This window comes from Sminthopsis crassicaudata, chromosome 4 (genome assembly GCF_048593235.1).
Source record: "Sminthopsis crassicaudata isolate SCR6 chromosome 4, ASM4859323v1, whole genome shotgun sequence".
Classification (NCBI taxonomy): Eukaryota; Metazoa; Chordata; class Mammalia; order Dasyuromorphia; family Dasyuridae; genus Sminthopsis; species Sminthopsis crassicaudata.
The window spans coordinates 370,896,112-370,920,221 of record NC_133620.1 but is presented as its reverse complement, the minus strand read 5'-3'; the positions used below and the strand labels follow the sequence as shown (position 1 = coordinate 370,920,221).

Here is a 24,110-nt window from a genome sequence, read left to right as displayed (position 1 = left end):
ATTGTTCTTATATGTAATAGAGGGAAAATAAGATCCCTTTTTTTTTTTTTTTTTTCGGAAAAAACCTATTGAAGTAGATATGACAAGAAAGGGAAGTAAAATATATATATATATATATATATATATTGACATGATAAGACAAATACAATGAAAGATTATAACAAGTGACTTAAGTCTGAGAGAGACATTTTGTAGCATATTAGATATAAATCTGGCTTTGAAACCAGCTTGAGTTTAAGTGCCACCTGTGACACATACTGTGTGACCTGGCGAAGATACTAAAATCTTTAATGTCTCAAGAAGCAATCTTCTAAGATTAAAAATTCTTCATTGATAGAGGGAGCTTCCTCACTGAAAGTTCCTCCCATCATTGAAATTCCTGGACTAAACTAGCACCTCATCCCCACCCCAAAGAAATAAACAACCAAAAGTCTAAGACCATTGTAACAAGCTAAAAATAAATAAAGTATAAAATTGGTAATTAAACTATTAGTTGTGTGTTCTTGGGCAAATGACAATTTCTATTTGCCTTAATTTTCTCATAATATGGGATGATAATAGCACCTAATTCCCAAGATTGTTGTGAGGATTAAGTGAGAGAACAATTATAAAGCACTTAGCATGACAATATAAATATTAGTCATTATTGTAATTGGCATAGACTTAATTATCTATAGGAATTCAGAAGAGGAAATGATCAGTGTGGATTAGAATAAATAAAAACATTTTCACAAAATCAGAAAATCTCAGAATTGGAAAGGTCCAACTGGATAACTGAACAAAAAAAAAAAAAAAGTCATTCTAAAACACATTCAACAAGTGGTCATCTGATCTTTGCTTGAAGATTCCCAGTGAGTGGGGCAGCTAGGTGGTGTAGTAGATAGAGCACCAGCCCTGAGTCAGGAGGATATGGTTCAAATCTGGATTCACATTTACTAGCTGTGTCCCTGGACAAGTCATTTAACTCTGATTGCCTCCACATACAGACATACAAAAACAACCAGTGAGTGAGAAAGCTGACAAGGAAGGGAGGAAATAAGTGTTTATTAAATGCTTACTATGTGCTAAGCACTTTACAGATATCTCATTTGATCTTTTCAACAACCTGCAAGATACTATTGTATTAGCCATTGTACAGATGGGGAAACTGAGGCAAGTTGTGATTTGCCCAGGGTTACAGCTAAGACGTATCTGATATTGAATTTGAACTCAGGTCTTCCTTATTCCAGTGCTTCGCAAGGAAGCTTATGTTGCTTTTCCACAGCAAAAAATTTAATTTATTTTCAAGTTCTGCCCATTGCACTTAGTTCTGCCATCTAAATTTATACAGAACAAATCTAATTTTTCTTCCACATAATACCCTTTCAAAAACCTGAAAAGAGTCATTATGCCTCCTTTTATGGGCCTTCTTTTTGGAAAAAAAAATGCTAATGGAAATAATAGCAGTGGTAGGGATGCATGGCAGTTGTAGGACTCTCACATTGTGGAATAGATGTCACACACACATATTATCTAAAAGCAAATTTCAAAAAACAAAATGGTATTATCTATTAACTTCCATTATAAAATTATAGGCATATTTTCTCTCTTTTCTCACAGGAAAAGTATGGGCCCCAAAGAAAAATTACATTTCAAAAGGTCATATTTTAAAAATCAAATGAAAATGACCACTTTTCTGATGAAATTCCTCTTGTGATTTTCTCAAGATAAATAAGACCTTCATTTTTTTTTGTCATTCAGTCATTTTCAAATTTTCATGACTCCAATTGGGGTTTTCTTGGCAAAGATTAGAATGGTTTGCTATTTCCTTCTCCAGCTCATTTTACAAATAAGGAATTGGGGCAGACAGAGTTAACTGACTTGCCCAGAATCATACAGTTAGCAAGAATCTAAGACCAGATTTGAATAGAAGATCAGTTTTTCTGACTTCAGGCCTAGTACTATAGCCACTTAGCAGTCCACACATTCCTTTAGCCTCACAAAAATGCTATAAGATGTCATATCTTAAATATGACTTGATTTGACCTCTTGGATAAGGAACTTCAATCTAGAGGTTTATTAACTTTTTTTAAAGATATTTTGATACTTATATTCAAACATTATTGGTTTTCTTTGTAATCCTATATATTTTATGCATTTAAAAATATTCTTCTGGGAAGGGATCCCTAGGCTTTATCAGATTCTACCAAGGAATCCTTAACACACACCAAAAATTAAGAACACTTACACTAAAAGACACCTTCAATAATACCTAAGGAAATAGGAATTTTCTGTGTAATATCAGTAATTCAGAAATGGGGCAGGGATATCAGATGATAGATGGTACAGATTCGGGGTGAGACAATCATAAAGATTCTCTTTCCATTGCCCAGAATATGAACCTTTTAGCTGAGATTCTTTCAGTCATCTAAAAGGAGCAGGGAATGGGAAATAGGTCCGTACAGCTAGCATTGATTCTTGAGCCGGGTAAACATCTAGTTTTGAAAACTTGTAGTCATCTTCAGCTCCCCCACTTCTTTAATTCATTGTATCTTTCTATTCCTGGCAGTATCATATTATGGTGGAAAGAATCCTGCCTTTGAAAGCACATGACCTGATTTCAAATCCTTTCTTTGCCACTTACAACCTCTGTGACCTTGGGTTATTTGGGAATCTTTGGGACATTTTACCATCCTTGGTTTTCTTGTTTATAAATGAGAGGGTTGACTAGATTAGGGCTAATTAAATTTTTTCTACTTCCAACCCCTTTTCAATTAGGAAATTTTTACATGACTCCACGTATATAGGTATATAAATCAAACATCTACTGATAATAAATCACAATTTTGCATCCCCCACAGTTTAAGAAACTTTGGGTTAGACAGCTTCAAAAGTCTTCCCCTTATAATGCCCCAAACTCTAGAACTACAATCCAGGTTCCTTATTAGCTGTGTGACTTTTGGCAAGTGACTTGATCTATCTTGTCCTTACTATACAATGAAAAGATTATTCTAAATAACTTCTAAGGTCCCTTCTATTTCCAAACCTGTGATCTCCTATGATCCTTCCAAGTTTCCCTTCAAAATATCTTCCTGATCAATTGCTGTCCTAGTTCAAACCCTTATTAACACACACTCAGATTTTTTAAAATTTTGTTATCTTATTCTGAACTTAAGAAATAAAATGAACATTTCCATAATATGATAGAATATTTTTTAAAAAATATAATCATAAGTGAAACTTTATTAGAGCTCCCTTCCTAGTCTCCTTAACTCTAGTCTCTTCCTCATACCTAAAGTGGTGTTGTTGTTGAGGTTTTTTTTAGTTATATTCAATTCTTTGTGACCCCATTTGGGGTTTTCTTGACAAAGATGCAGGTTTGCCATTTCCTTCTCCACCTCATTTGACAGATGAGGAAACTGAAGTACACGATTAAATGAATTGCCCAGGGTCACACAGCTTAAAAATACCTGAAGGCAAATTTGAACTCAGAGCTTCCTGGCTCTAAATCCAGAGCTCGCTCTACTGTACCATCTGCCTGCCTTATAGAGGCTACTAAATTAATCCCCATCATACTTTTATTTTTTGTCTTATTCAAACTTTTCAATGAGAATTCTAGTTACCTGCAACTAAATGTGCTCAAACCAGGTTAAAATGTAGTTGGGAAATGTTTCACAAAAGAAATAAAAATACAGTAAAAGATAGGAAATGTTGATTTGTGGTTTTCTAAGTCAATTTGCAGCAGCAGGGATAAATTTGTATCAGAGACCAATGGTCTAGAGGATAAAATCGGATTAGTATTCAAAGTTTTGGAAACTAGCCAAATCCTACTTACCAAATATTTTCTTTACAACCAATTAACAAGCATTTATTAGTCATTCACTTGGTTTCAGGCAATATGCTAGGTGCTGGAGAATCATAGCATCTAGAGCTGGGAGGGACCTTAGAGGTCATCTATTCCAACTTCTTTATTTTATTGATGGAGAAACTGAGGCAACAGGACTGTTATGGGATTTGCCCAAGATCACACAGTAAGCATCAAAGGTGCAATTTGAAACCAGGTTCTTTGACATCAGAATCAGCTCTTTCCCCTGTACCAGGAATTGCAAATTGTTCCTGCCTTTAAGGTGCTTACATTCTTGGGGGAGGAGGGGAGACAACATGCATACATATAAGTATATATAAAGTAAGTATATGAATACAAAAACAAGATAATTGTGGGGGGAGGGTGGAGCAGCTGGTTTGGGGAAGTGCAGCAAGGATTGAGAAAGGTTCCAAGTAGGAGAGGTAATATTTCCTACTTATTCCCAACCAGAGACTGGTTAGTGGTCTGGTCAGATCGTTGTTTTTACCATCTTACAAATTCTGCATGATCATTCTTGATTGAGTCTTTCCTTATGTGTTCTCCCAGTAAGAGAGATTCCCACCATTTCCAATCCCAATTATTCTTACCATCTTCAAATACGTAATTCATAAACTCACCTGTCAAGGAAGGAAATGAGACTGCATCCTCCCTAAGATTTCTTCCTTATCTAGATAGTATCCAGACACAAAGGCTTCATTCACGCTCCTTGGTGACTTGATCTTTTCGCTATACTTCAATAGGTTTTCACTGTATGAAATTTTGATGGTCACTCATCTTTTCTGGGCCTCAGTTTTCTCATCTATACAGTGGGAATAACAGCCATTGCCCTATTAAATTCTGTGTGAATCAATTAGCATGATGAACTTCAATGTAATTTGAAAAGACCAAAGCCTTTACTAATAAGAAGACTCTTTCATCCAAATCCTGGGCACAGCCCCATGAGACACAACATATGTATCTGAAGCAAGCTTTTCCACAACTCCGGCAGTGGAGTGATGACAGGTCTTTACATTTCCTACCTAGCGGCCTTCATTAATCACTACTAGGGTAGCATGGCTACATAACCACTGTGGGTGGTGCAGCGGTGGCGCAATTGCAAGATATCTAGGACACCCAGGATGCCCCAAATATCCCTCTACAGACCTGTTCTGGTGGCTAACCTCACCATCAGGGACTCATTTATAGGAGGCTGAAGGTTCTCTCTGAATGACACAATGAAGAAAGGCACAGTGAATATAAGGAAGATGAAGGGGGTGGGGCATTCCCTCTGTGGGAGCTCGCAGACCATCTATGATTTAATAGATAAATCTTAAGAAGTTCCCTCAGGCCCATAGAAATTAAGTGGCTTGCCTAAGCAAGCATAGCTAATGCCAGTTGTTCCATTTGATCCAAGGTCCATCTTCCTATCTTTAAGCCTATGACTTTATTCACTCCATCATATTGTTTCTGGCATAATAGATCCTTGGTGGCCAAGACCAGCTTGCTTTTATAGCCATATCCCTGATTCTTGGCACATAGTAAACAATTATTTTCATTCATTTGTTCATTCTGAGTAGGTAAAATTTCACATCTCTGGATGTGATATAATGAGACAAATGGGTTATTCACTCTTGTACCTTGCTTTAAACCGCTATATAAAGATTAGCTGTTGTTACTATTCTTATTACTTTACAACCTTGGGGATTATTCTGCCCATCTCTTTGAATATGTCTTCATAACTCAAAATACACTCAATAACATGTTATCTAGTCATACCTAGTTCTCAGTGACTCAAATTAGGGTTTTCTTGGCATAGATATTGGAACTATTTCCTTCTGTCATTTCCTTCTGCAGTTCATTTGACAGATGAGGAAATTGAGGCATACAGGGTTAAGTGATTTACCCAGACTCACATAGTGTGAATCCAAGGCCAGATTTGGACCAACAGTGTTCTAGCCACTTTCAGATGGTGAAGGAGGTTCAAGGTAGGAACCTAAAGGATCATCTAGTTCTGTGGCATAGAAACCAAAGCCACTACATTATATTACCTTAGAAAAATACATATTAACATCATGTCTGTTCCAAATATTTCCCAAATACATTTTAATCTGTTTTGGGCTCATTTGTAGTATTAACTATTTATTATTATTATTATTATTATTACACCCCCCCATCCCAGGCAAACAAAAGGAACCTCATTGTTTATAGTCAATTATACTGGACTCCTTGCTGCTGTTCATATACAACACCCCACACCATGCCTCACCCCCCCCCATGCTTAGAATGCTCCCCCTCCTTACTTACATCTGTGCTTCCTCTTTTGCTCCCCTTCTGCAGGTGCCTTTCCTACCTCCCTCTCCCTCTAATGCCTTCCCTCTAAGAGGACTTTCTACCTACTTTGCATATAGCCCATACCAACATAGTTGTTTACATGTTGTCTCTTTCATTAGGATATAAACTCCTTGAAGACAAAGACTGGGTTTTGGGGGCAGCTAGGTGGCACAATGGATAGAGCACTAGCTCTGAAGTCAGGAGGACCTGAGTTCAAATATGACCTCAGACACAATACTTTCTAGCTGTGTGACTTAACCCCAATTGCCTCAGGGGAAAAAAAAGACTGGGTTTTTTGCTTGTTTTGGAGACTTTGTTTTTGTTTTTGTTTTTGTTTTTGCCTTACTTAACACAGTGCCAGCATATAAGATGAACTTAAATATTTATTGACTATATGAAGATTTTGTGTGTATATGTGTGTGTGTGCATGTGTGTCCATGGGATGGGAAGAGGTTTTGCTAAGATTCTCCCTTCTCCCTACCCCTACTTCTCCTGCTTTTTCTGCAACTATGACCTCTTTCTGCTGCTCTACACCATGTCTGGGCCAGGTAAGTGTTGCAGTGGAGAGAGCACTGGGACCTGGGGTCAGGACTACTCATCTTCCTGAGTTCAAATCTGGCTGTGTGTCTGTGAACAAGTCACTTACCCTTGTTTGCCTCAGTTTCCCATCTGTAAAATGAGCTGCAGAAGGAAATGGCAAACCACTCCTGTATCTTTGCCAAGAAAACTCCAAATTTCATGTAAAATAAGACATGCCTGAAAAACTTCTGAACAGCAAAAGGCTTAAGGAAGAATAGGCATCCCTGAGAACTGGCTACTGTTCAGTTAAGGTGATCCACCTCCCATTCTCAACTCATTTCTTACCCAGTTTACTTTCTTACCCATTTTATTAGAGAAAAATATCCACAAGGCACAAGATTGAAATTTACTGGAAAGCTGGATTCTTTTTATCTGTCCAGGCCCTTCTTGATCAAGAGATATGAATATCCTGCATTATCAATCTTTTTGGCAATCTACCCAGTAACCATGGCATTCCCAACATTTCCTAGATGGAGGCTTTTATTACTCACCTTCTGAGCACTTCAACAGCAAGTTGATCCACTTCTGATCCTAGACCTAGATCATTCCTGATCTCCTGAAAATATCCATCATGGGCCTATCCCAAGGCTAGAAATTGATCATCAGAAATCCCATCCTTTGGGTTATGGCTCATCAACCTTATAATAGAGATCTTACTGAAGGGATGGAACAAAATATAAGGCAAGACATTTACCTTTTCTCTCATACACTTTACATTATGGTAAATTTGTAAGGCCCAAGGGGCATTCATTTATCAGATTGCTTCCCAGCTCTGTAGTTAGCTGAAACCTAAGTCCTAAGGATGTAGATGTTAATGGTTGGCAGTGGGAAGACTGGAGAAAAAGAATGAGGGACAAGAATCACTGGTCTCCAGTGTAGACAAGATTAGAAAAGAAGCAATAAACTGGGGGGAATTTTACATTCAAGAGTTCTGATAGAAAAGGAACACTGGGAAATGAGTGTAAACTGTGAACATTTTTTTTGTTTTTCTTCCCAGATTATTTTTACCTTCTGAATACAATTCTTCCTTTGCAACAACAACAAAATTCGGTTCTGCACATATATATTGTACCAAGGATATATTATAAGATATTTAGTATGTATGGGAATGCCTGCCATCTAGGGGAGGGGGTAGAGGGAAGGAGGGGAAACATTCTGAACAGAAGGGAGTACAAGGGATAATGTTGTTAAAAAAATTACCTATGCATATGTACTGTCAAAAAATGTTATAATTATAAAATTAATAATAAAAAAGAGTTCTGATAAAGACCTCATTTCTAAAATATGTAGAGAACTGACTCAAATTTATAAGAATTCAAGCCATTATCCAATTGATAAATGGTCAAAGAATATGAAGAGACAATTTTCAGATGAAGAAATTGAAATCATTTCTGATCATACGAAAAGGTGCTCTAAATCACTATTAATCAGAGAAATGCAAATTAAGACAACTCTGAGGTACCATTATACCTCTCAGATTGGCTAAGATGACAGGAAAAGATAATGATGAATGTTGGAGGGGATGTGGGAAAACTGGAAAACTAATACAATATTGGTGAAACAGTGAATGGATCCAACCATCCTGCAGAGCAATTTGAAACTATGCCCAAAGGGCTATCAAACTGTGCATACCCTTTGATCCAGCAATGTCTCTACTAGGCTTATATGCCAAAGATATCTTAAAAGAGGGAAAGGGACATGTATGTGCAAAAATGTTTGTGGCGGCCCTCTTTGTAGTGGCCAGAAACTGGAAACTGAATGGATGCCCATCAGTTGGAGAATGGCTGAATAAATTGTGGTATATGAATATTATGGAATATTATTGTTCTATTAAAAAATGATCAGCAAAATGATTTCAGAGAGGCCTGGAGAGACTTACATGAGCTGATGGTGAATGAAGTGAGCAGAACCAGGAGATCATTGTATACAGGAACTAGATTATACAATGATCAGTTCTGATGGACTTGGCTCTTTTCAACAATGAGATGATTCAGACCAGTTTCAATAATCTTGTTATGAAGAGAGCCATCTACAGCCAGAGAGAGGACTATAGAACTGAATGTGGATCACAACATAGCATTCTCACTCTTTCTGTTGTTGTTTGCTTGCACTTTGTTTTCTTTCTCATTTTTTCCCTTTTTGATCTGATTTTTTTGTGCAGCAAGATAATTGTGTGAATATGTATGCATATATTGGATTTAACATATATATTTTACCATGTTTAACATAGATTACTTACCATCTAGGGGGGCATGGGAGAAAGGGAGGAGAATTGGAACACAAGGTTTTGCAAAGATTAATGTTGAAAATTATCCATGCATATGTTTTGAAAATATAAAGCTTTAATAAAAAAAAAATTTACTGGTTCCTTCCCACCATCTATTCACCCAGCCAAACTGGCCTTCTTTTGTTTCTCACATGTGATTTTTCATTTCTTATCTTCATGTCTTCTCAGTTTTGCTTGTTATAATGCCTGGTTTCCTTTCATTCTCAGCTTAAGTATTACCTTCTCCATAAGACCTTTCCTGTTTTCCGAGATGCTAGTAGCTTCAAAAATCACTTTGAATTGGTTTTGTATATACTTATGGGTGAATATGTTGTCTGCCTGATAAAATGAGGGCACAGACAATTTCATTTTGGTTTTTGCATGGTATTTAATCCATAACAGAGACTTTAAAAATGTGTTAATAAATGCAGATTGATTTGATTGATCTGGTTGTTTAAGATTGAGAAAGGGATAATCATGAAAGAATTAATTCTGAGTAATGGAGACAAAAGTACAAGAAGACTATATTCATGTCACTCTAGTATTAATTAAAATCATCCAGTGTTCTCTGCTGGACCAGATGGATTGAGGAAGAGGAGGAGGAGGAAGAGGAGGATAGCATTTACCTATTACTTTAATATTTGCAAATGGCTGATAGTCTACTGAGTAGAAAAGAGAAAGGCTCAAATAAAATTATTGTACCATTGATTCTGAAACCCCAAGGCTGTTATTTTGACCACAATAATCAATGTCATCCTTATAAATGGCATCATTCATCTGAGGTCTATTCAGGTCTATACTAAGCCCTGGTTTTGTACCATTGGGATATTTATCTGCTATTACCTATTGTTAAATATTCTTTGAAGTGTTATTATGATATATGCAATGAAATTGACATAATAACACCTAAAGTTGTGAAGTGATAATAATAATAACAATAATGATAACAGCTAATATTTATATAATGCTTTAAGGTTTGCAAAGCAAGGTACCAAAGTGGAACAACCTATTTATGCATTATTACTTCACAACCATAGCTGTGAAACCTGACCTCAGAATAAATGAATAAATAAAAATCATTTATTAAGTGCTTATTTGATGGCAGGAATCAGGAATACAGGTACAAAAGTGAATCAGCCTCTGTCATCCCCAATCTCCTATGAGGCAGCATGTGGAATGAATATTTGTTGCTTCTGAGATCACAGATTTATAGTCCAGGACTGTCCTCAGGGGCTTCCTCAGTGAAGAATCAAGATTTGTAAAATAGTATATATACATATATATGTATATATATGTGTATACTACAAAGAAAGCAGGAAAATATGGAGGAGTCAACAGAGAAGGGAATTTGCATGTTTGGCACAAAGGTAGGCTGTCAGCCAATTTAAGGGTGCAGTACCTGTTCCAACTCTTTCCAGACTTTTTTGTTCTACATTTTCATCCACCCCCTCTCTTTCCCCATTTCAGGTCAATCTGTTTGCTTACCAGTGTGTCCTGGCATTTCAGGTGATACAGAATAGTAACCTTACGCATTGGCATGGGCATCAAAGACAAAGAATGAAATGTAGGTGCACCATTGGTCTCAAACCTATTCCTATTTAGGGAAGAAACTCTAGGAATGGGGTAAAAAAAAGATTATACATTAATTCCTACTCTTTTTAACCAATGATTCTAGTAAAGGGACTGGAGCTGGTAACAAACTTTTAGTTATAATCAAACTATTCATTTGCAGCAATAATGACCTGTGATTTCATCAGTCTAGGGAATTCCTTGTGTGGAAACTGCTTTCACCAAGGCAGATAAGCAATTCCTCTGTAATGTGGCCTTAGGGTTTTGCTTATAGACACTAAGAGGTTAAGTGACTTTCTTATTGCAACCCAGTATGTGTCAAAACACCCCAGGAGTCTTTATGAGTCATAGAAAAAAATTTAATAAGATGGGCAGTGGTTCTGGGAGTGATCCTGTCCTATTTTGATAATCTTGGGGAAAGAAGGAAATGGAAAGAATAAGAGATGCTGAAGAAGAAAGGAAGAGGAAAGGAGGAAATTCTACCTGATGTAAGAAGGATTCACGATGAACCTCCTTTTCATGGAAACCAGATGAAGAAAGGCAGACTATGCTAATAATATATATGCTCATCCTAACATACACAAGTTTTGCATAAAAATTCAACTAGGAAATAGACGAGAGGAAAGAGGGAGGGTAGGATAGATAATAAAGTAGTCATAAGGAAAACAAACTCCACAGTGTGAGAAAGACAAGTATAAAAGTAGTATAAAAAGGAAAGAATGAAAGAGCAAAAACCTATGATCTAGAGAAGGACATGGGGAAGAGTAGAATTAGAGCAGAAACCAATTATGTAATTTATTAATTATAAGCACTAGACAAGTTCCTAGTTCATTACTTTCTTCTTTATAAAAAGAATAGATTTGAGGAAAGGAAAAGGACAAGAGGACAAGATGGAATGAAATGCACAATTAACAATCATAACCATGAATTTTAATAGAATCAATTCACCAATAAACGGTAGCCAAATAGATAAGAAAGCAGAATCCAACAACATAGTTTTTTTTTTTAATATAACAACACTTGAAACAAAGATTTGCATTGTCAAAAATGAGAATTCAGGCAGTCAATAAAAATTTATTAAGAATCTGTGAGAGGCACTATGCCTCTGGGGAAACATAAAACCAAAACTCTGATCTTAAGGAGCTCGGTCTAATGGAGTGGGGAGAGACAATTTGCAAGTAGCAAGCAAGATAGTGAGAAGATAAATTAGAGATGATCAATCAAGAGAAAGGCATTAGTATTAATGGAGGTAAGGAAAGACTTCTTATAGAAAAGAACTTTAGCTGAGATTTGGAAAAAAGCAGGGAAGTTAGGAAGCCAGGATAAGGAAGAAGAGCATTCCAGACATGAGGGACAGTCAGTGAAAATGCTCTTAGTGGGGAATTAGAGAGCCTTGTTAGGAGACCACCAGATCACAGAGTATGTAGAGTAAAGAACAAGAAATATAAGAAGACTAGAACTATAGAAGAATGCCAAGTTATAAAGACTTTGAATGCCAAGTAGACAGTTGATTTGATTCTGCATGCAATAGGAAATCATTGGAGTTTATTTAAAAGAGTGGGGATATGGTCATACATGTAGTTTAAGATTGAATGAATGAACAAGTGGAGAATGGACTGGAATGAGATGAGAATTGATGTAGGGAGATCAACCATAAGGTTACTGAAATACTCTAAACATGAAGTAATGAGAAGCTACATCAGCTAATTGCAGTGTCAGAGAAGAGAAGGGGACATACATGAGAGATATCATGATAGAAGAATTGATAGGACATGGTAATTAATTGATTATGGAGGCAATAATGAGAAGTTGAAGATGATAATCTAGGTTTTGAGCCTAGACAACTGGAAGAATGGTGGTAGTCTCAACAGTTACAGGAAAATTAGAAATCTAAGGACTTTGGATTTTACTCAATTTGTTTTGCTAATGTTAACAGAAGACTCACCAATGGGAGCCTCATCCTCTGAGCACAATACTTTGCCTGCTATCATCCACTTTAAGTAAGTGAAGGGAGCCTGGTTTGGGGCATTTGTAATGGATAGCCCACTCTTCACTGAATAGCAAGATGGGACTTCCATTGTCTGGGCACCCACTGTGGGTCAATTCCATATAGGAAGAATGTGGGAGTTGCAAAATTACAATTATCAGTAAATAGTTGATTATTTACCTATTTTATATACCTGGAGTCATATAAAAATTTCTCAGGCAAAAAAGAGGTCATGAGTGAAAAAAATTTAAGAAGCCTGGTTAAGACATGCAGAGAACAGTATTGCAGCAAAAACTATTTCCTGTGATGAACAGGTAAAAGGAAGATAAACTACCCAAGTTCCAAATTGTTTTCATCAATTTTGTGTGTACTTTTGTATATAAAGAATTTTCCCAGTTTCACAAAGAAATTATACCAACATCAGATGATCTTCAAAACAACAGAATGGAATGGAAATCCCAAGTTGATGGATATGATTGATGCAAGGATGAAAGTGATAGAAGAAGAAAAGCCATAGGAAGCTAACAATGACCCAAAAATGTAGAGTTGAAAATAATCTATTAACATAATGAAGCACAGTTTTCAAACCTGAAGAAAATTTAGGAAATACTGGTAATGACAAAAAGTCCAAAATATGTCAAATTTTGTAGCACAATCCAATATATAAAAGACTTTCTGCTGATAAAGAAAAACTGAAAAGGACTAGAGTTTTCATGTATTTTAGTTAAGTAAATAATAAAAGAATAATCAGCAAAAATACAAGATAAGAAGGGATGCAAGTTTTAGGTTTTAAACTTAAAACATTCACAATCCATGTATTATCCACAAAAGTTTTAATAAATTATCTATTAGAAATTAGTTTTCTTTTCATGACTGAAGCCAACTTCCAGGGACAAAAATCCTTCAAGTCAACAAATATTTGGGTATGAGAAAGATGACAGGAATACAAGATGAAGAGAGTTACAACTCAAGATTTCCTGCATCTAGAATAAATATCCTTTCCTTCTCCATATTACTTACTTTGTTATTTTAATTGTCAAGATTATATCACTTTTCAGCAGTTTGTTACACATCACAGCTTTATGATAACAGAGTCTCAAAGATCTTTCCTGTTGCCTGAACCTAAGTAATAGTACTTTATTAAGTTACAAAAAGCTCATTTCCTCAGAGAGAATTATCATTTCTTAAGCTTCCTAATGATATATACTAATCTGATATTGCCTAATGAATAAGTACTATTAGGATGAATTTTGAAATCTGACTAAGAGAAAACTTTACTTGTATAGGTTATTTAAAAATATTTCAAATATTATACATATACATAAAATATATAATTGTATAATATTTCTTGAATTACTTTTCAAACATTTAAAGAATATTATTTTAATGAATCAAACTGGGAAAACTACTTTGAACATGTGGTAAATTTCTGGAGTCCACAGGAACTTAAAACTCAGAATAAAGAAATAATTCGTTTCAGACTAAAATAAAAAAAAAAAAGGCTTAAGAATGCCAAAAGATATCTAAATTAGAATAGACTGACTGCAATTCAAGATTTTTGGAGTAACTTGTTTTTTAATCTTATAAATGTATGTGAATGCATTCTTCTCTTCACAAAGATAATTTCACTGTAAGCAGCAAAATAAAGCTTTATTGATAAATTTTCGTCTTAATATTCTTTAATATAAGAATCATTAAGAAAATGTATAACTAGGTAGGAAACAGACTATATAGAGAGTAACAATAAACTCAATTCAGTTGTATCCCCAAATATTAAAAGATTGTCTTTCTCAAATCTGATAGATTCTCTATGAAGAATTTATTGAAAAACTTGGACAAAACTTGCACAGGGTAAGGAGAGGTAGCAAAGTGCATTTGTACAATAAGGCATACCCATACCAATGAAACTATGGCTCCATTAAAAGACTGAAATAGTTAATATCTTAAATAAATTCTGAATGTAAAGTTTAAAAAAGAGAATAGAGGGCTTGGGGGGATTGATAATAAGGTTAGTTTTGAACATGTTGAGTTTAGAATCACCAAGTCAAATATAATATAGAGATAGAAGAGAAAGAGCCCAGAACAGAGCCTTGGAGAAATACCCACAGGTAGTGAGCATGAAGACAAAACAAAAAGACTGAGGAGGAAGGGACAGATAGGAGAAAAACCAGGAAAACCTAGAGAAAAGAATAGTATCAAGAAAAAAGTGACTGACGGTGTCAAAAGTTTCAGAGAGGTCAAGAAGGGGAAAAAATGAGCAATAACCATTAGATTCGGCAATTAAGAGATCACTGATAACATTGGAAAGGGAAATTTCAGTTGAATGATTCAATTTGCTGCTACACTATAGAGTATTAGAAAGAAGGAGAAAGGAAAAAGGTGAAGGCATCAATTACAGTCTTTCCAAGGAATTTAGTCACAAAAGGATGGAGAGAGATGAAATAAGAGTTGTTAGCAGGGAGCAATCAGGTGACTCAGTGGGATAGCATACCAGACCTGGAGTCAAGAAGCCTCATTTTTCTGAGTTCAAATCTGATCTCAGACATTTTACAAGCTGTGTGAACCTGCACAAGTCACTTAAACCCTCAGTTTCCTCAATTGTAAAGTGAGCTGAAGAAGGAAATGGTAAGGGAAAGGGAAAAGGGAAGGGAAAGGGAAGGGGAAAGAGAAGAGGAAGGGAGGAGAAGGGAAGGGAAGGGGAAAGAGGAAAGGAAGGGGAAGGGGAAGGAGAAGGGGAAGGGAGAAGAAGGGAAGAGAATTCTTAAATTTGTCTTCTCCTTTCCTTTTCTCCCCAGCTGACAAACTGAGACTGAAAACGGCTTGCTTCCTTACTTGTAACAGATTTATACTTCTAAAATTTTCATAATTTAGCCATACTAGGCAGAAATTAGATATGGATCCACACTTAACACCATATACCAAGATAAGATCAAAATGGGTCCATGATTTAGGCATAAAGAGGGAGATAATAAATAGATTAGAGGAACAGAGGATAATCTACCTCTCAGACTTGTGGAGGAGGAAGGAATTTTTGACCAGAGGAGAACTAGAGATCATTATTGATCACAAAATAGAAGATTTTGATTACATCAAACTAAAAAGTTTCTGTACAAATAATACTAATGCAAACAAGATTAGAAGGGAAGTAACAAATTGGGAAAATATTTTTAAAAACAAAGGTTCTGACAAAGGTCTCATTTCCAAAATATATAGAGAACTGACCCTAATTTATAAGAAACCGAACCATTCTCCAATTGATAAATGGTCAAAGGATATGAACAGACAATTCTCAGAGGAAGAAATTGAAACTATATCCACTCACATGAAAGAGTGTTCCAAATCACTACTGATCAGAGAAATGCAAATTAAGACCACTCTGAGATACCACTACACACCTGTCAGATTGGCTAAGATGACAGGAACAAATAATGATGAATGTTGGAGGGGATGTGGGGAAACTGGGACACTAATACATTGCTGGTGGAGTTGTGAAAGAATCCAGCCATTCTGGAGAGCAATTTGGAACTATGCCCAAAAAGTTGTCAAACTGTGCATACCCTTTGACCCAGCAGCGCTACTACTGGGATTATATCCCAAAGAAATACTAAAGAGCGGAAAGAGACATATATGTGCCAAAATGTTTGTGGCAGCTCTTTTTGTTGTAGCTAGAAACTGGAAGTTGAATGGATGTCCATCAATTGGAGAATGGTTGGGTAAATTGTGGTATATGAAGGTTATGGAATATTATTGCTCTGTAAGAAATGACCAGCAGGAGGAATACAGAGAGGCCTGGAGAGACTTAAACCAACTGATGCTGAGTGAAATGAGCAGAACCAGAAGATCACTGTACACTTCAACAACAATACTGTATGAGGATGTATTCTGATGGAAGTGGAAATCTTCAACATAAAGAAGATCCAACTCACTTCCAGTTGATCAATGATGGACAGAGGTAGCTACACCCAGAGAAGAAACACTGGGAAGTGAATGTAAATTGTTAGCACTAATATTTGTCTGCCCAGGTTGCATGTACCTTCGGATTCTAATATTTATTGTGCAACAAAAAAATGATATTCACACACATGTATTGTACCTAGACTATATTGTAACACAAGTAAAATGTATGGGATTGCCTGTCATCGGGGGGAGGGAATAGAGGGAGGGGGGGATAATTTGGAAAAATGAATACAAGGGATAATATTATAAAAAATATATATATAATAATAAAAAATTTAAAAAATAATAATAATAATTTAGCCATACTACTTCCAGTCCTTGGCACTAATCCTTTATTCCTGGTGATAGAGTGAATGCATTCCAATAAAAGTCCATGTCCCTGGTAGCAACCCAGTGTCTAAGTGGACCCCAGTGAAGAGCAAACTGACTTTGTAGAATTGTCTTGTATTGACAGTAATCATGCCAGATAGAAATATCCTGTACCTATACCCACTTTTAACTTAAACAGTCTGGAGGTTAAAGCTGTAGATATCAACTCCCAAAGCTATCTTCTATACCATATTTTGGGTCCTTTCTCATAAAAGGTTGCACCTCTCCCCTGGTTAATTGCAAGTTCATTAGGAATTTTGCCCACCTTGTAGCATTACCATGAAACCTTTTCTCATTACCCTGAAGATGATTTGAGCCTGTGGATTCATTCCAAATGACTCCCCATGTTTGTGACTTATTATACCTTATCATGATTTATTGGACCCTATTACTGGTACTTAATGGACTCTGGGCATTTATCCTTATTCTTGATACTTATCCTTCTAGGCACCTAACTACTCATATCTATTAATTCCCAACCTCTAGTTCCTAACTAGCTAACCCAGCAAGTAGAAGTAATTTAAATTTATTTAAACAGAAACCAGGATGGATGAATGAATGGATAAACATTTGTTGTTAATCATTAAGGAAATTCTCTGACTTTCCCTCCATGCCTGGTAAGCCCATTATTAGGAAAACCTTCTGTAAGATTCTATAAGCCTGACTACTCTACCTCATCATCATCCTCTCTTCCTCTAATTGAATGGTGGAATCATTAATCCTAAAACTTTTAGTTAAGAAGCTCAGCTTCAAGGCAATTCCAATAGACTTGTAATGGAAAGAGCCATCCGCATCCAGAGAGAGAACTATGGAGACTGAATGTGAATCAGTGTATTGTATTTCTCCCTTTTGTTTTTGTTGTTGTTTGTTTGCTTGTTTTTTTCTTTCTTTCTTGTGAGTTTTTTTTCCTTTTGCTCTGATTTTTCTTGGGTAGCATGACAGATATGGAAATATATTTGGAAGAATTGTACATGTTTAGCCTAAATTGGATTGCTTCTTGTCTAGGGAAGGGGGAAAGGAAGAAAGGAGGGAGAAAATTTTGATATACAAGGTTTTGCAAGAGTGAATGTTGAAAACTAATTTTGCATATATTTGGAAAAATAAAAAGCTATTCTTTAAAAAACCTCAAAACATCTCATTTCTTATCTGGCTGTACTACTTTGGGTAGACAAATAGGTGACACAGTGGACAATGTATCAGGTCTGAAGTCAAGAAGACTCATCTTCCTGAGTTCAAATCTGACCTCAGAAACTTAATAGCTGTGTAACCCTAAGCAGGTCACTGAACGCTGTTCCTCAAATGTAAAATGACTTGGAGAAGGAAATGGCAAACCATTTCAGTAACTTTGCTAAGAAAATTTCAAATTAGGAAGGGAAGTAGTGTGGATTATGAAGAGTCAGACATGACTAAAAAACAGCTAAACAACAAAACGACTTTGAGACTTTTCTGACTTTCCATCATGCTCTTTCTTATGAGTATCCACAACACTCCCACCTTCTTTTCCATTTCCTTTTGTCTTCCCTCATTTGTTTTTAAGTTTCTTAGAGATAGGAATTGTCTTTCTCTTTTTGTATTTAAAACCCTAGCACTTAACACAAGGCCTGACACAGAGTTGACGCTTAACCAATGTTTATTGACTGACCGACTAAGCATTCTCTATGGACTGTGCCAAATGCTAAGAAAACAAAATAGGTAGGAACTTAACATTGTAATGGGAGAGACAACATATATAGGAGAGTGGTGATGTGGAAAGGGAGTTTCAGTCTGATGAGTCAAGAGGAGGGTAAAGTGATCCTTTCCAGAAATAATGATAGCCTTGGTTTGATTACTGTCCTTTTAGAAGGATGTAAAAAGGAGGAGACAGGGTGAAGGGATACACCTTCTGTATTGTGCAGAATGATGTGGGGCTGGGTAGATGTTAAAGCCAAGCTAAACTTGCACTTGCCAATCAAGACATCTCAGTCCTAGTGTGTTAGTTCCAAAACTCTGAATGGATTCACTGCTGGATTGAGGCCCACTTTGGGGGATGTGGGGAGGCTTAAGGGTCTCTGGAAAATTCAGAAGAAATAACAAAAACAACACTACAAAATAGCTAATGCTTACATAATACTTTAAGGTTGGCAAAGCACTTTACAAATATTATCTTATTTGGTCTTCATAGCAACCCTAAGTAGGAGGTACTGTTACCATGCTCATTTTACATATAAGAAAACTGAGGCAAATAAATCCTTCATATACTCTAAAACCCATCCACTCTGGTCTTTTTTTTCTCATCTCAATTTATCTTAACCTAGTCATCACATTCTTAGTGATCTTGATTCTGGCCAAGTTTCACCTATTTCAGAATGTCTTCTCCTTGAACAGGACATGACAAGATTTCTAAAGTATATACATGGCCTTTAGCCAGTTCTACATTACCCATTCCAATTTAAAAAAAAGGAGGCAGGAATCACTCAATCACCCAAGGCAACTGAAACAGTATAGACTTGCCACCCCAAATATAGATTGTGTGCTTTATAAATAAGATTAATACTGTGAGATTATAAATAATACTTCTTTGAGCAGTATACACCAATAGAGAAAAAAGAAGCCATTCATGGGATTTTTCTTACTCTGATATATCAAGAAGACTAGAATGCCATGAGGAAATAGTCCTCAATTAGTTTGGACATTAATCTAGAGCCAGTGGATAATTCCTGTGAGCTTTGAGGGCTTAATTCAAAAAATTCTAATTCTTTTTTGCATCATAGATTTGGCAGATTGGTGAAGCCTGTGAACTTCCTTCCCAGAATATTTTTAAAGCACAAAATTATATATATATATATGTATATATATATATATATATACATATATATATGTATGTATATATATGTATATATATGTATATATACATATGTATATGTACATATATATACACACATATATATATATATATATATATATATAGCATTACAAAGGAAACTAATTACATGAAAAGATTTTTTCAAAATATTTTTAGGTACAGTTAGATGACTCAATGGATATAGCACTTGTCCTGGAATCAGAAGGACCTGATTTCAAATCCAACTTCAGACACTTAACACTTACTAACTGTATGACCCTGGGCAAGTCACTTAACTTCAATTGCTTTACTTTAAAAAAAAATTTAAAACAATTCACAGTCAGCAGATTAAGAACCCCAGACAGTGTTAGCAGAAATACATATGTTAATAAAATATTTTATTATCATACATATTGCAAAGTATTATGTCATTTTATGTTGTTTATATATTATTGTTATTTTATATATTTATATAAATATGTTATTTTACCTATTATTAATATGTTAATGAAATTTAGATATCTTAGGATTTAGAAGTATTTTCAGTGTATTTAGTTGTATCTACAGAACTTAGGGAGAAAACTAAAATTGTGTCCTCTAATATGATCTCCAGGTTGGTCTTTGAAAGCTCTTTTGCCTAGCTACTCAGTACTTCAAGGAGATATTGTTATATCACTCTTTTAATTTGAATGTGTGTTTACAACTGCCCAGGTAGTAACTTCACATACCTTCCAATATCAGAGAAGCCAAAAAGTCTGCATTATGATCAAGGGTATCAAGGGGTGTGAGTTATACCCAGGAAATGGCATGAGGGTTATTTGAACCCTTTTCAGGGCTGCTCATCCATCTTTGGTGTCCACCTGACACTTAACTCTCACCTGTGACTACAAGAAACTAGCATATGCAGGTGCCACATCCTGATTAATCATCTGGGCAAGTGAGCTAAACCAACTTGAAGGTAACTAAAGCGTCTCAAACCCTTCGGTGAGTTGGGGAAATGGCTCCCTCAAGATTGTGAAAACATCCCCCAATGGAATGGGTGGATGAGAACAATTTGTTCCAACGGCAATGAAGGGTGCTGAAGCGGGCTTTGTGGAGCACTGGGAGCCATGAAGGTCATCCACTACATCTTCAGCCATCATCAGTCATCTTGACTTTGTCTTGACTCTGTCGATAATGGTCGGTAATATAAAATATTTGGGAATATAACTACCAAAGGAAAGTCAGGAATTACATGAGCAAAATTACAAAACACTTGCCACAAAAATAAAGTCAGATTTAAATAATTGGAAAGACATTCAGTGCTCTTGGATAGGCCGAGCGAATATAATTCAGATGACAGTACTACCTAAACTAATCTATTTATTTAGTGCTATACCAATCAGACTCCCAAGAAACTATTTTAATGACCTAGAAAAAATAACAAAATTCATATGGAGTAAAAAAAAGGTCAAGAATTTCAAGGGAAATAATGAAAAAAAAAATCAAATGAAGGTAATCTAGCTGTACCTAATCTAGAACTATATTATAAAGCAGCAGTCACCAAAACCATCTGGTATTGGCTAAGAAATAGACTAGGTTCACAGGGCAAGATAGTGAATAAAAATAGCAATCTAGTGTTTGACAAACCCAAAGATCCCAACTTCTGAGATAAGAATTCATTATTTGACAAAAACTGCTGGGAAAACTGGAAATTAGTATGGCAGAAACTAGGCATGGACCCACATTTAATACCACATACTGAGATAAGATCAAAATGGGTCCAAGATTTAGGCATAAAGAACGAGATCATAAATAAATTGGAGGAACATGGGATGGTTTACCTCTCAGACTTGTGGAGAAGGAAGGAATTTGTGACCAAAGGAGAACTAGAGACCATTATTGATCACTAAATAGAAAATTTTGATTACATCAAATTAAAAAGCTTTTGCACAAACAAAACTAATGCAAACAAGATTAGAAGGGAAGTAACAAATTAGGAAAACATTTTTACAGTTAAAGGTTCTGATAAAGGCCTCATCTCCAAAATATACAGAGAATTTATAAGAAATCAAGCCATTCTCCAATTGATAAATGGTCAAAGGTTATGAACAGACAATTTTCAGATGAAGAAATTAAAACTATATCCACTCATATGAAAGTGTTCCAAATCACTATTGATCAGAGAAATGCAAATTAAGACAACTCTGAGATATCACTACACACCTGTCAGATTGGCTAAGATGACAGGAACAAATAATGATGAATGTTGGAGGGGATGTGGGAAAACTGGGAGACTGATGCATTGTTGGTGGAGTTGTGAAAGAATCCAACCATTCTGGAGAGCAATCTGGAATTATGCCCAAAAAGTTATCAAAATGTGCATACCCTTTGACCCAGCAGTGCTATTCCTGGGCTTATATCCCAAGGAAATACACTTGTATGTGCCAAAATGTTTGTGGCCCTTTTCGTAGTGGCTAGAAACTGGAAAATGAGTGAATGCCCATCAATTGGAGAATGGTTGGGTAAATTATGGTATATTAATATTATGGAGTATTATTGTTCTGTAAGAAATGACCAACAGGATGAATACAGAGAGGCTTGGAGAGACTTACATGAACTGATGCTTAGTGAAACGAGCAGAACTAGGAGATCATTATACAGTATCATCAACAATGATACTGTAGGAGGATGTATTCTGATGGAAGTGGATATCTTCAACATAGAGAAGAGCTAATCCAATTCCAATTGATCAATGATGAACAAAATCAGCTACATCCAGAAAAGGAACACTGGGAAATGAGTGTAAACTGTGAGCATTTTTTTGTTTTTCTCCCCAGGTTATTTTTTACCTTCTGAATCCAATTCTTCCTTTGCAACAACAACAACAACAACAAAATTTGGTTCTGCACATATATATTGTACCTAGGATATACTATAAGATATTTAATATGTATGGGAATGCCTGCCATCTAGGGGAGGGGGTGGAGGGAAGTAAGGGAAAATTCAGAACAGAAGGGAGTACAAGGGATAATGTTGTAAAAAATGTCATAATTATAAAATTAATAAAAAAAATAGAGGGATTGGGAATTCTATGCAGTGGTTCATAGTCATCTCCCAGAGTTCTTTTGCTGGGTGTAGCTGGTTCAGTTCATTCCTGCTCTATTGGAACTGATTTGATTCATCTCATTGTTGAAGATGGCCACTAAATCAGAATTGATTTTCATATAATATTGTTGTTGAAGTATACAACGATCTCCTGGTCCTGCTCATTTCATTCAGCATCAGTTCATGTAAGTCTCTCCAGGCTTTTCTGAAATCATCTTGTTGGTCATTTCTTACAGAACAATAATATTCCATAATATTCATATATCACAATTTATTCAGCCATTCTCCAAGTGATGGGCATCCACTTAGTTTCCAGTTTCTGGCCACTACAAGAAGGGCTGCCACAAACATTCTTGCACATACAGGTCCCCTTTCCCTTCTTTAAGATCTCTTTGGGATATAAGCCCAGTAGTAATGCTGCTGGATCAAAGGGTATGCACAGTTTGATAACTTTTTGAGCATAGTTCCAAATTGCTAAGCAGCCTTTCTTACGATTCACATTGCTCTCCTCCATATGTGAGGAAGGGACTAGAAAAGGTCCAGCTCTGGCCTGGTTTCCATGGCAGGTGTGGATCCCACCCTGTGAATGAAACAAAAAATAAAGTACACATACTTTTGCAAAGGTGATTCTACTCATCATCAGTACATGAAATGTATGCATGCTTATAGACAACATGAAATCTAGCAGACCTAAAAGCTGATCAGTTCTTTTTGTGAGAGAACTCAGCAAGTATCACATTCAAACAGCAATCCTGAGTGAAACAAGGCTGGCTAATAAAGGCCAGCTTACCAAAGTCAGAGCTGGATAAAATGTTTTTCTGAAGTGGAAGGGAGTGCCATAAAGTTGCTGTAGGTTTTGCCATCAAAATTAATCAAATCAAATATCTTATATATCTGTGAACAACAAGTTTGTGACCCTGAAATTTCCACTTGCAGGAAAACACCAAGCTCTATCAGGGCCTATGTTCCCACTATGACAAACCCTGATAAAATCAAAGAAAAATTTTTATGAAAACCACATCATCAATGTGCCAAAAGAGGACAAGCTTATAATTCTGTGCCTTGAATGCGAGAGTAGGCACAGATCATCAGACATGCCAGGGAGTTCTTGGGAGAAATAGAGTTGGAAATAATATCAGCAGTGATTTACTACTGAAGGTTTGTGCATCTCATTACCTTCTCATCACCAATACTATCTTCTGTTTACCTCATAATAAAACTTCATGGATGCACCCTCACAGAAAACATTGGCATTTAATAGACTATGTCATTATAAAGAGAAGAGACAGGCGGAATGTGAGAGTGATGAATGCAATGTGTG

At 36.0% G+C, this 24,110-nt stretch overlaps 1 pseudogene; it reads right to left on the bottom strand.

Moving 5' to 3' along the window:
* LOC141540825 (tubulin beta chain-like) overlaps window positions 1–24,110 on the bottom strand; it is a 31,130-nt pseudogene that overhangs the window by 4,542 nt on the left and 2,478 nt on the right.